The sequence below is a fragment of the Orycteropus afer genome, unplaced genomic scaffold (genome assembly GCF_000298275.1).
Source record: "Orycteropus afer afer isolate SDZICR_OR568_19922 unplaced genomic scaffold, OryAfe1.0 scaffold00017, whole genome shotgun sequence".
In the NCBI taxonomy this organism is placed as follows: domain Eukaryota; kingdom Metazoa; phylum Chordata; class Mammalia; order Tubulidentata; family Orycteropodidae; genus Orycteropus; species Orycteropus afer.
Window position 1 is genome coordinate 16,983,788 of NW_006921604.1, and position 11,102 is coordinate 16,994,889.

Here is an 11,102-nt window from a genome sequence, read left to right on the forward strand (position 1 = left end):
GTCATCCTCACTTTCAGCAAGCAAAGTTGTGTCGTCTGCATATCACAGGTTGTTCATGAGTCTTCCTCCGATGGCACGTTCTTCTTCATGTAGTCCAGCTTCCTGGATTATTTGCTCAGCATACAGATCAAATAAGTTTGGTGAATGGATGCAACCCTGACACACTCATTTCCTGATTTTGAACCATGCATTATCCCCTTGTTCTGTTCAAATGACAGCCTCTTGTTTTATGTACAGATTCCTCATGAGCACAATTAAGTGTTCTGGAATTACTATGCTTCTCAATGTTATTCACAATTTGTTATGATCCACACAATCAAATGTTTTTGCATAGTCAATAAAACACAAGTATACATCTTTCTGTTATTCTTTGCTTTCAGCCAAGATCCATCTGACATCCTCAATGATATCCCTCATTCCACATCCTCTTCTGAATCCAGTTTGCATTTCTGGAAGTCCTCTGTCAATATACTGCTACAACCCTTTTTGAATTATCTTCAGTAAAATTTTACTTGTGTGCAATATTAATGATAATGTTTGGCAATTTCCACATTCTGTTGGATCATCTTTCTTTGGAATGGATACAAATATAGATCTCTTCCAGTCAGTTGGAATTAATAGATCTAAGGTCCTATGATCTATTAATATGTACAGAGCATTTTAGTAGTTTCAAAAATAATTATATCAGGCAAAGAATAGACTGACAAATTGATGAAGAAATTGAAGGAGAGAAAGAAGGTGGAGGAAGTTGAGGAGAAACAATGAGAAGGAGAAAAAGAAGATGAACTAGACATCTGGAAACACATGTAAAATTCCATTTAGGTATATATTTAAGTTGAAACAATCCTTCAGAGAGAAAATCATGGATGGGTTAAATCACTACATGGTTAAAAACATGGCAGTATCAATACAAAGAGCTCATGGAGTAGGCAAAACTGTGCATTATGAGAAGTAATAAGGCATTCAGTAAATTTCATTTAATCTTCAAAACAATCTAGCGAGGCAGGTCCTACTGTTTTACTCTATTTTACAGATGAAGAGAGTGAGATTTCAAGACATTAAGTGATTTGCTTGAAGTTACACATTTATTAACAGAAAATAAAATCTGAGAATTTAATCTTAACAAACCTATAGCTTCAGGTACTACTTGATATCTATGGACTTTCCATACAGTGTAGGTTTTCCCTTTAAGTTTCAGCTGTAAATGATTGCTCATTTGGCAAACTGTTGTGTCCATGACATTTAAAGTGTCATACTTCACAGTGGCAGAAACTTTTGTGTGTTCAACCACTTCTTGCCCACTTACACATAAACCACATATACACAAGCTAAGGATAAGCTTTGTCCACAAACTCCATGATGGGCAATGTACAATGCTTCAACAACTCAAATATGAATTCTTTACTAAATTCATATGGTTTTATAATAGAGCACTTACTCTGTTTGGAAGCCTTGCTAGTGCACAGAGCAATATTGAAATCATTTCTGTACATGGTATTATGTGTAAAGATAATTGGCTCATTAAGCTCACACATAATAATCATGCTCTAATTAAAAAAAAAAAAAAAAAACTAAAGCTGTAAGTTTTAGATAAATTGCCCTGCATTGAGTGCCAGCATGTACCTTGCTACATCTGTAACATTTAGAAGTACTGCAAAGAAACTTTAAATAAGAAATTAATTGAGAAAATCCTATATTGGTATTTAAAGAGGGAATCACTTATTAAGAAAAAGAGTGCACACTTTTTTGGGGGAGCACCTTCATACCTTTTTTCCTTGTATGTTTGAGGAGTAAAGGGCTATTATTCTTTCTGTATTCAATCTGTTCTGTATAATCAAACCAAACCAAACCCACTGCCATCATGACCCTATAGGACAGAGTAGAGTTGCCCGATAGGTTTTCCAAGATTGTAAATCTTTACAGAGCAGATTGCAACATCTTTCATCCATGGGTTCAAACCATTAACCTTTTGATTAGCAGCTGATAGCTTAATCATGGTGCCACCAGGTTGTTCTTCATTCTGTAAACTCATTGTCAAATTATTTTTCTTAATGAAGGAGGTCTTATGATATCATTCCTGGTTAAATTCTCAATGGTCTTCTATTCCGTGCCAAGTAAAGTTCACATTGAGTCCTGTTTTCAAATTTTTCACTCTTTAATTCTACTATTCTACCTTTATGTTTCTATTTTTCTATATTCTCCTCGTTTCCCCATATTTCATTATTAATTTTTAAATAATGAAATATTTTCTCATCTTCCTATTCCAAATAATGTCTACACAGATTTGGCAATTAATAAAAATGTGCTGTAAAACTAAATTGACCTCATGTTCAAATTGATCAGTTACATCTGTTCATTCCAAAAAGACTTAGTGGAAAATTCATGGTCAAGTCAAATTACTGTAAATACCTGAACTGGCCATTAGGTCACACAAACTTACGCACAATTGAAACCATTTTTCTCCAAAAAAAAATTATAAAATATGTATTTGTGTGTGCATGTATGTGTGTGTATACACACACTTCTATGTAAACAGATTTTAAAAAAGAATCTTTTTCCCTCAATTTAATTTCAACTCATGGTTTATGGTGACCCAGATGTCACAGAGCAGTAATGAGCTTTTTTTTGGCCATAATCTTTACAAAAGCAGATTACTGGGCCTTTTTTCCATTATTAAACTATATGGGCTTGAACTTCCACCTTTTGGCAATAAAAACAAAAACAAACAAAACAAAACCCTTGTTATCAAGTCATTTGAGACTCATGGCAACTCCATGAGTTACAGAGTAGAACTGTTTCATAGGGATTTTTTGGCTGTAAATTCACTGAAACTTTTCTTCTCCATGATGCTTCTGGGTAGGTTTTAGTCACCAACGTTATTTCATTTTTGCAGCCATTTGCAAACATCTTTTTAGTCGCTAAGAGTAAACTCTTTTCATCTCCTAAGGAACTTGTGTGTGTGTGTGTGTGTGTGTGTATATATATATATATATATATATATACCAAACTCCCTGCCATTGAGTTGATTCTGACTCATAGCAACCCCTCCATGAGTTTCTAAGGTGGTATCTCTTTGGAAGTAGATTGCCCAGGCTTCCTTCTGAGGAGTACCTGGTAAGATTTGAACTGCCCACCTTCTGGTTAGCAGTCAAATACCTTATGCACTGTGCCACCAGAGCTCCTTATCTATAGTATATACATATATGTTTATTTGTATACAATATATGTTTACATCTATTATATATGTGTATATAATGCCATACATGTGGGTGTTTCATAATTTTTTTCTCTTCTCTATGTTATTCAATATCAAGAACTTTCTCTTCCAGCTAATATGCAAGCTGTTGTATTTGTTTTTTTCACTATTGGACCTGAGTATTTGTTATTGGTCCTCTTTACAGTGTTTATTCATATCATGTATATGTTTCTTCCTTGCACTCTGTGGTAGGTTTTGGTTTTGAGTGGCTGGGCAGCTGGATGCAGTTATTCTTGATGATAAGACTAATAATCCATGGCAGGATCTACTGGAGCAGCTGAGTGGCTGCCTTAGGGTATGTCTGCTTCCAGTATATAAAAAGAAGCATTGAGAAATTTCACAGGTTTTTGGCATGCTTGGATCCTGCATGCAGCCAAGTCTTCATTCAACAGCCTGCCATGTTTTCTGTCCTGGACTTCAGCTAGTGACATGCTATATTATTTGGTAATCTTGTCACTGTGCCATTTTATTTATTGACTTTGGGTTTGTCAACGTCAGCAGCCAGCAGCTGCCTGAGTTTAGAAAAGCCTCTAGCTCCAGAGGGCCAAGAGCAAGAGGCAGAGCTGAAGCCCAAGGTTGAGGGGCTTTCACCCAGCCCATAGAGCTGGCACTTTGAACTTGGACTTCAAGCTTCCTAAACTGTAAGAGAATAAACTCCTGTTTGTTAAGACCACCCACTTGTGCTATTTTCTGTTAGAGTGGCAGTGTTGTTGTTGTTGCTGTTGTTATGTGCCATCGCGTCAGACCTGACTCATAGCAACCCGTCCTTGGGTTTCTGAGGTGATATCACTATGGAAGTACATTGCCCAACCTTCCTTCCGAGAAGTGACTGGTGTGTTTGAACCGTCAGGCTTCTGGTTAGCAGTCAAGTGCCTTAGACATGATATTACCCTCTATATTGTTGTTATTAACTATCATTGAGTTTATTGTGATTTATGATTGACCCTGTGTATGTAGAGTAGAACTACCCCATAGGGATTTCAAGGCTGTGACTTTTGTGAAGTAGGTCACCAAGCCTACTGCCCAAGGTGTCTCTGGATGGGTTTGAACTGCCAAACTTTTGGGTAGTAACCAAGTACTTAACAGTTTGCACCACCTAGAGATTCCTTTACATTCTATAGATATCAATTAATATATTATTACTGTCTACTTTCCTGCAAAGCATACTGCTTGATTCAGTAACTCTGACAGGGTAAGATCATCACTCATTGAAAAAAAAATTAAAAATCAGTAACGGCAACATCAAAGATAAACCTTAATAAAGGGTCTTTTGAGTTATAACAAGGAGCTCTGGTGGTGCAGTAGCTAAAGCATTTGGCTGCTTTTGGTAAACAGTTCAAACCTGCCAGCCCCTCTGTGGGAGAAAGATGAAGCAGTCTGCTTCCCTGAAGATTTTCTACCTTGGGAATGCTGTAGAGCAGTTCTAATCTGTCATATAGGGTTGCTATGACTCTGAATCAACTTGATAGCAGTGGGTTTGGGTCTGATTTTTTAATTACAACAAATATAGATCTTTATATGAGAGGGATTTCTGATATTCAAGGAGTTCCATAAGTTCTGGGATGCTTGTTTCATGTTTATAACTAGATTAGACCAAGAAGGCTAGAAATATAACTTTGCTTTACTATTTAGACTTAAAAATAATATATCAAAAAGACCTGTTTCATTTTACAATGGTCATAATTCCTATCTGAGCATTTGAATTTATTTTTGTCTCTTAAATATCAGAGATTATTGATAAGTAAGTATTGGTCTTCTAAGAGCCCTATACTTCATCAACGAATCTAGCTCCTCAATCATTATTTTCTGCTCTGCCAAACCTAACTTTCAATGGGTGCTACTATTTTCTTTCTTAGTTTCAACATCATTTATTTTTCAAGCCAAGTGTAAGATTTCTTTGAGTGTCACTGGCCTGTGTATGTGATCAGTTTCATACAAAATAAAAAATTCAGACGTTTTAATATTAAAATTTATTTATTCTCTATAACTTCATCTTTAAAGAATTGTATTATAGTAAAAGTATATGCAACACAAAACTTGCTACTCTAACAATTTCGAAGTATACAATTCAATGACAATTAAAATCATAATGTTGTACAGCCTCCACCACCACCACCCACCTCTACAACCTTTCTGCCATCCAAAACAGAAACTCAATAACTGCTAAGAGGTAACATCCTATTCCTCCCTACCCCAGTGCCAGGTAACCACCAATCTGTCTAATTTGTCTCTATAAATATGCCTGTTCTAGACAATTCATGTAAGTGAGATCATACAGGATTTGTTCCTTTGTCACTCACTCATTGACTCATTGTCAACCTCATTGTAAAGGTTTATCCATGTTGTACAATGAATCAAAATTTCACTTCTCTTTATTACTGAATAATATTATCTTGTTCGTATAGTGATTAAGAAAGAACTTGCTTCTGATATACTATTTTTAAAATTTATTTTGTGTGTCATACCTTTGTATCTTTCATTTTCTCCTACATAGCCTTCTCTTGCCTTTAGTTAATTTTTTTATGGCTAACCATCTTAATAATATATCCATATCCTTTTATATAAATTTTATGATATATTTATTGTAGTTACCTGGAGGATTACACTTAATATCCTAATTTTTTAGCAGTGTAGTTGAATTGATACCAGCTTAAATTTAACAGTATACAAAAATTCTGTACAGCTTTTGTACAGCTCCTTCTACTACTTTATGGTTTCTATGTGTTGAAAATGCTTTGCGATTGACTGCTAACTTCAGGCTTGGTGTTTCAAACCTACTAAGCAATATCACAGAAGAGAGAGTCTGAAACTCTGCTTCCGCTAAGATTACGACCAAGAAAACTCTGTGGAACAATTCTATTCTATAGCACATGAAGTTATGAGTCACAACCAACTCAACAAAGACTATCAACAACAGCATATGGCTCTGTCTTCCATTAGGCTATTATTACAGATTTTATCTTTATACATTGGGTGTCCAGTAACATAAATTTGTAATTATTTTTATGCATTTATTCTTTATGTCATTATGATGTAGCAAGTAGGATCACAAACCAAATATACACCAAACTATCCTTTATATTTATACTGAAATAAGCTTTACTGAAGAATATTATTTCTTCATAGAACTTTGAGTTATTATTTAATATCCTTTGATTTCAACATTAAGGATTCCTTTAGTATTTTTAGTAAGGTGGATCTGGTGGTACCAAACTCCCTCAATGATTATTTTTTGGGGAATTTTTAAAATTCATCCTTATATTTAAAGGACAGTTTTGCAAATACAGCATTCTTGTATTTCAGTACTTTTTGTTTTTTTCTTTCAGCACTTCTTTAAACAAGCCATCCCACTGGCTCTTAGTCTCCAGTGTTTCTGAGGATAAATCTTTTTGAGGATCTCTTGTTTGTGATAATTTGCTTTTCCTATTTTAAAGACTCTTTCTTTATGTTTATTTTTTGACAGTTTGATTATGATGTCTTGGTGTGGATGTCTTTGGCTTTATTTTATTTTGAGTTGATTGATTTTTTTGGAGGTATAGCTTTATGTCTCATCAAATTTGGGAAGTTTTCAGCTATTATTTCTTCAAATATTCTTTCTGTCTTTTTCTTTCTGGGACAACCATAATGCGTATGTTACTCCTTTTGTGGTATCCTACATGCTCCTTAAATTCAGTTTTTTTGTTTTGGGTGGGTCAGGTGTTTCTTTTTTCTATCTTTCTATTTCTCAAACTGAATTGTGTCTATTGTCTCCTCTTCACGTTCATTTCATGTTTTTTCTTCTGCTAGTACAAATTTTATGTTTGCTTTTCTAGTAAAATTTTCACTTCCGTTATTTTTCCATTTCAGTTATTTTACAGCCCAGAAATTATTTTTCATATATATATATATATATGTGTGTGTGTGTGTGTGTGTGTGTATTTTTATTGATTTCTCATTTTTTTGTACATTGTTTCTTTTATTTCCTTTAGTTCTTTGTTTGTGATTTCCTTTAATTTTTTAGCTTATTTAAGATGGTAAATAGTAAGTCCAATGTCTTGGCTTTCTTAGGAATGGTATCTGACATGTTATATTATTCTTCTTTGCTGATAATTTTTTCATGGTTTCTTGTATTTCTTGTGATGTGTGTGTGTGTGTGTGTGTGTAAATGTGACATTTACATACTATAATGTGGTAACTCCACAAATCAGGTCCTCCCCCTTATTCAGGATTTGTCAAGTCCTTTTCTTCTTTCCTTCTTTCCCTCCTTCCTTCTTTTCCTTTTTTTTTTTTCTTTATTTCTTGTTTAAGACTGTTGGTTATTGACTTTTCCAAATGATTTTTGGAAAGAACAGTTTACTTGATATATGTGTTCACTGAAGTCTCTTTTCTTTTAGTTTTTGATCAACTTTTGTTCCTACAGATTTCATGAATGTCCTAAGTCAAAAAAGAACAACAACAGCAAGAAGCAAAACAAGAAAACAAACAAACAAACACTTTTTATAGCCTTAGCAGATTGGCTTTATGTTGGGGCACTCATTTAACACTTACCCAGCTTTACACTTAATGAAGAGATTAGCCCAAGGAGAAAATTTGGGTTTTTCTCAAGTACATTCAGGGCCAATGTCTTTCCCTGGGTATGGTTGTGGCTTTCTAAGTTACCTGGTATATAAGGGCAATTCTGAATGACCCAACTACACAAAGAAGCTCTGTTTCTGGTTTCTTGACCTTAGCACTAAGCTTTCTATTGTATGTGCAGTTGTCCTTTCTTGTCTCTGACAGCTTAGTGCTAAGGAACTTTCAGTGAATCTGTTGCTCCTCTGCCCTGAACTACCTCCAAGATTGATAAGACAGTGATGCATAATTTGCTTCAATCCTTTAGGTTTCTACTCAATCGTTGAAAACAGGCAAATACTAATTTGTTCATAAGATGTGGTCTACTTTCTTTAAAATCTAGGACCAGAGCCCCAAACTGGAAAAGGATGCTGTTGCTTCAAGACAGCTGCCACATCAGGGCAGAGAAGTATGGTCTAGTCACAAATGGCAACTTTTTTTTTTTACCATTTTCTTGATTCAGCATTCACTGGTTGCTATGAGCCTCTGATCACTAACAATAATTCTGACAAGATTATTTCTAACAGTTTTTACTTCTTTTTGATGTTTCGCTGGGTGACAGAACCATGAAATGTCTTACTCTACGATCTTGGCAATATCATTTTATTTATGTTTTTAAAATATAGCCAACCTGAAGCAAAGATGAGATCACTTTAATTATCTGAATCTGACACTATTGTATGAAGAAATTTTCTGAAACTGAATTTATTCATCGTAGATTTTGGCTTGTTCAAGTGTATAAAAAATATTAGCCTTATATGTTGATAATATTCCTTATTTTAATGCCAAAGGTATTCTTTAATTCTTATAGGCCTTTTATTCTTCTATTATTTATTTATGCATTTATACATTCAATTGTCAATAGTTTCTTACTATGTAATCAGTACAGTGCCAGGTCCTAACTATATAATTTATTATGAGTAAAATGATGGTGGTTTGGACTAAGGAGCAGCTAGGAATTTGGTGAAAAGCAAATTCAAGATACATTGGAAGGTAAAGCCAGTAACACTGGATGACAGACTGGATGGGATAAGAATAAAGTCCCAAGAATAATTCCCATGTTTCTTTGTTAAAAAAGTGTTTCTGGACACATGGTAGGGTATTCACTAAAATGAGAAATGGGCAGAGGTCCAGATTTGGAGGTACTTTAGAAGGCTGACAGCCATAGGAGTTTGGAGATTTTTGCTTCTTAACCAGAACCAATCAAAGATAAGGTCAGTATACTAATTTTTTCATTCATAGCAGAATGAAAAGAGATTAAAGGTATGTTTCTACCACAGCAAGTTGAGAGGATCAAAGTAGCAAAATTTAGTCAAGAAAGAGGTTTGTCTTTAAAAGGACAGTGAGTCTAGTTACTACTCCATGAAACTGACTGATATCAAGCAGGTAAGAAATAAAATATCCTTGGGAAATTTTACAGCCAAATGAGGTGCCAGTCAAAGCTAAGAGAAACTATAGGTGCTTAGGAGCTAAAACCAGATATCTACAAATAAGAGCACCCATGTATTTATAAGCAGGAAGCAGGACACTGTCTCCTCTTCTTTCTCTAGATATAGGCAATGGAGATAATAAAGAAGAAATATTCTCCTAGATGGTGGAGCCAAGGACCATGGAGAACAATGAGCTGAAGATCCTCAGTGTCTGAAAATTAATTTGATCTGTTGTTGTTTGGTGATGTCAAGCCATCTCCAACTCATAGCAGCCCCATGTACAGCAGAACGAACATTGTCCAGTTCTGTGCCAGCTCCACGATCCTTGCTATGCCTGAGTCCATCACTGTAGCTATTGTATCAATCCATCTTGTTGAGGGCCTTCCTCAATTTCATTTCCCCTCCACTTTCCCAAGCATGATATCCTTCTCCAGGGATTAATGTGAAAGCATGATTTTTTTTTTTTTTTCAAAGTACTCTAACAATCTAGTTCATTGTTTATGTTTAAAGAAAATAATGGGAGATAGGATTTTTTTAAATATAAGAAAGCCATAACCTGTGTAAGGCAAAAACCTGTCAGAGAAGGAAGATTGAAGTATTTTCCACTAAAATTAGTGACAGAAAAGTGGTAAGACTGAATCTTGTCAAAGGTGGAAAACTTGTGAGACTCAGAAAAACAAGGCAGTTGCATTGAGATCTGGCTGTCATAGATCTCATTGTATTGTTTAAAACATATGATATTGCGTCAACTTTTTGTAGTAGGTTGACTCATTAACTGCCAATATTTTTCATTATATGGCATATTTTTATTCTTTAACATCTATAAAAATTTTGTGCATGTTTTTATGAGATTTTTAGAAGAAACTAAATTAAAATGTATGTAGGCTATAATTGAGAAAGAGAACAAAGACAAATAGGTTGACTTTTAACCATAATAAGCATTACTTGTTTTGTCACTTTTCATTAAAGTTTTCCAGTAGTATACTTTTTGTAATATTCTGTATCTAAGAAGTTGGACTTATAAGTAAAAATTCCTTTTTAATTAAAATTTAATTTTATTTTGATTTTTAGCTGAGTAGGCTAAAAATTGAAAAAGGAGATAGAAAAAATGAATTATTTTAATTTATTCATTTAATATTGTATCAATATATCTAGGAAAATTTTCTAAGGCTTAGAAAAACTACTCATTTTAACCTTTATAGATATGGTAGAATATAGGAGACATCTGGAAGTAGTAATTTTCCAGCTAAGTTAGAAGACAAGTTGAATGACTGTGAAATAGACTGGTATAAAGTAGTCCACCAAAATAACAAAAATTGGGGAATATATCCACTAAAAATCATACTTCATAAAAATGTAAACCTTTAAACACATTTTAATAGTCAATTTTAAACCTATGTATTAAAATAAACAAATATGTAAAAACATCTCATTAATGACCAAGTCATTTTGAAATTGCCATTTACCTTAATTTATAACATCAGTAAGGTTTATCATTTTCTTTTGAAAACAATTGCATATGAATGAAATATTTTGGAAGATTACAGCAGATTCACAAAGACAACCATAAATTATATATGATAACAATTGACCTTGGCCATATCTCAGCTCTCAAGCAACTGCATCTCCCTGAAATTTGGCCAAGGGCAAACCAGTAAGTGGAAAAATACCTCTGAGATTTACATAGAGATGTCACAAAATCTACTAAAGTTCATAGAGTTAATTTATAAAAGAATATTTCCTTAATACCCCTTTGTTGTTGTTGTTGTTATGTGCCGTCGAGTCATACCTGACTCATAGCGACCCCTCCTTGGGTTTCCGAGGCA